Raw genomic sequence first — 3,445 nt, forward strand, 5'->3', positions numbered from 1 at the left:
TTTTTTTAGTAGAGACAGGGTTTCACTGTGTTAGCCAGGATGGTCTCGATCTCCTGACCTCGTGATCCGCCCGTCTCGGCCTCCCAAAGGGCTGGGATTACAGGCTTGAGCCACCGCGCCCGGCCAAGTAACTAGAATTCTTTGCTTCGCTGGAGAGGATGAACATGGGGGCTCCAGCAAGATAAGGACGGGGTCAGTGGACAGTGACTGGTCTAGTGAGCGTAGAATCCCAAAGACCTTGGGAAACAGTTATACAACAAGCTTTCAGGAAACAACTGGAACAAACCAGGCAACCCTGCAGATACTACTAGGAATGGATAAGCAGAAGAGGGTCAGAGCCACAAAATCTAGGCAAAAGACACCAAACCACAAGAAGCACCCAGCCCTGCGAACACCAGCTGTGGCTACATCAGGACCAATCTTTTCAGACAGCTGCTGTGGACTGATGAGAGCAGTCACACACCAAACAGCAGTGCATCTGAACACAAGTCGCAAGACTCTCTTCTCTATTAATCCTGGTTTTGAGAGGATGGATATGGTTACATTACAACATCCCCAAGCAACACCTGTGGGTGAGGGTAATCAGACATCCTCACCTAAAGAGGGCACAGAAAGGAGCAGGATGAAAACAGAGGGATAGGGAAGGGGTGTGTGCACTGGATCACACAGACTTTCCCCACAGGCACTATTTAAAACAAAAGAGCCCTAGAAATGTGCCGTGGTCTCCCTTGTACTTCCTCATCTTGCCAAGTGCATAGGTGCCACATGGTTTTGTTTTGTTTTGTTTTTTGAGATGGAGTTTCGCTTTCGCCCAGGCTGGAATGAAGTGGCTTGATCTAGACTCACTGCAACCTCCGCCCCCTTGGTTCAAGCGATTCTCCTGCCTCAGCCTCCAGAATAGCTGGGATTATAGTGCCTGCCACCACACCTGGCTAATTTTTGTATTTTAGTAGAGATGGCATTTCGCCATGTTGGCCAGGCTGGTCTCAAACTCCTGACTTCAGGTGATCCACCCGCCTCAGCCTCCCAAAGTGTTGGGATTACAGGCGTGAGCCACCATGCCTGGCAGATGCCACATTTTTTTTTTCTTTCTTTACGCAGGTGCTGATGAACTCAGGTGTAATTAACCCTAAGGGGTAAATTATTCACTAAGTACAGTAACAGGGTCCAATTTTTATGGCCAGGTTTTCAGTTCTTTGAAAACCTATATTCAGACATCACAAATGAAACATACTGGAATGTGTGATGTGAACAATGTCTTGGAGAGTAACATCCCGGTTTTTACATATTACATATAACAATATGTAAGCTGGTACCATCTGGGAACCAAAGGAACTGTCCCTGAGAACATAGAATTTCAGGGACATCAATTATTAAGAGGTTACATGGAAGCAGAAGTGCTCCTAGATGTTTCCATTATCTAGATAGAAACATTCAACAGATGTGCCCCAGTGAGTTAAGGAACATCCCTGACAGCTGTGGGTGATGGCCTTTCCATCCAAAGCAGAGATGTGAAACCTGATGGGTTTCAAATGACCCCCCAGTGCTCCACATCTCAAAAGTCAATCCCACAAAGCTGAAACGCTATCTGTTCCTGAGGGATCAGGTCCCACCTGTGTCTCTGAGACACTGACTTGAGATGAGGCCGATGATTTCAAACGTAAATTGCCTAAATCATCATCAGCTTCAGGTTGTGTTTTGGAGCTTGTCCACTTAAGAGGGTTGACAGAAAATGGCTCACAAGACACATGCCTGGGAAATGGGGTTTTCTCCTTTGCTCTTGGCAGATCCTGGGCAACCCAATAATTAAGCTTCTTGATGTCTCAACTTTCACATTCGCGAAAAAGGCGCCAGTGCGCGTGGCATTTCCCCGAAGCCACGGCCCTTGTCACCCCCGGCAAAGCTCTGAAGTTGTGCACAGGTGGGCCAGGTGGCAGATTTTTCTCAAAAGCAGCTGAGCTCGCGCTCTGGCTAGAGAAGGTACAGGGCTGCGGCACAACGTACATTGTCTTAGACATCAGGACAGTTTCCATAGCAGTTTAGGAAAGAAGGCAGCTCCCTGGGCTGGAGACGACGCCATGCTCTGGGAAGACCCCTGGGTGCGGGTGAGAGGAATCCGAGCTGCACAGGGCCAATGACGGGAGGACGATCCGCCCGATTTAGACAAAGGTAAGGTATATTTTCTAGCTTAATACCCTCCTCAATGCCCAGCCCAGACCTGCCTTTCACGTCCCTAGCTGTATTCACTCTCCCTGGCAAAGGGGCGGCGTGGAATCGGCGGCCGGCGGTGCTTTCCACACCGGTAAGTCCACACTGCTCTGCCCCTCCCTCCAGGGCTACGCACCACCTTGATGCATACTGGGATTGTAGTTCTGAAGCTACCTACCCGTGGGCCTAGAGCAATGAAGAGACTATAATTCCCAGCATACAAGGCGCGGCGCGCACCGCCCGGCCCCTTCCTCTAGGGCTGCGAACCGCCCCTGAGCCTGGTACAGCTGGGATTGTAGTCCTGCAGCCTTGTGGCCGAAGGGCTGGCAGTGGCCACGAGATTACATCTCCCAGCAAGCTCAGTGAAGCGCGCGCAGCTCCGCCCCTTCCTCCAGTAATGCGCACACTCCCTGATCCCTGTGCACGCTGGGATTGTAGTCCTGCAGCCGTGTGATCACGGGCCGGTAACAAGAAATTTCAGCTCACGGTATGGTAGGCGAAGACCCGCAACATCAGCCTCGCTCCTCCATGTCTTCACAGCAGTTCCGCTATGCGGAGGGGGAGCCTGCCTGTTCTTTAACCTCTTCTACCTGATGGGAGAGGACAAGCTACCAGGGCAGCTTGTCTCACCAAGTAATTGTGATCCTGTATCCCCCAACGTGCTGGCTTCCTGACTTCCAAAGTTGCGGTAAGTTTGATTTCTTACAGAACTGCAAGGGTCCGGGATCGTTTCCCAGCCTGCCCAAAGTTGCCATGGTTCTCACCCTCTGGGAGGTTGGCACACCCAGTGACACCTTGTGTCCCTTGAAACTAATCTGTGTCACCTTTTAGGGTTTTGAGACCGCTTGAATTCTGACTTTGTGGCATTTATTACCAAATCTACTAAAATGGGTCAACTGTCTGATTTTACCTCCTTTTCCACACATACTGGTTAGGTCATCTGTTGATTAGACATGGTTTTCTCCAAAAGGGGATTATCTCTTCCTGATTGCCTCCAAGAGAAGGATGAAAGGATTGGGCGCTCTAAGCATCTATTTCCCAAATTTGGGATTCCACACTGATCATTCCTGGGCAAAATGTGTCTTTCTGTTCCATAACCACAATCTTAGGCCAGCCTGAGTGCCATCCCAGCCCAATGGGGCTTATGGAACTCCAACTTAGTTCTGGTTAAGTTTTATGTAAATATCCTTGTCTCTGTTTTCGCCTGGCTCTGTTAGATAAAATGTCTAGGAGAAAG

At 49.8% G+C, this 3,445-nt stretch overlaps 1 pseudogene; it reads right to left on the bottom strand.

Annotated features, from left to right (window-relative positions):
- Nucleotides 1–1,823: 1,823 nt before the first annotated feature.
- LOC105500421 lies at nt 1,824–3,134 on the bottom strand (annotated as a pseudogene).
- Nucleotides 3,135–3,445: the final 311 nt, after the last annotated feature.

Source organism: Colobus angolensis, unplaced genomic scaffold, assembly GCF_000951035.1.
Source record: "Colobus angolensis palliatus isolate OR3802 unplaced genomic scaffold, Cang.pa_1.0 Scaffold66, whole genome shotgun sequence".
Classification (NCBI taxonomy): domain Eukaryota; kingdom Metazoa; phylum Chordata; class Mammalia; order Primates; family Cercopithecidae; genus Colobus; species Colobus angolensis.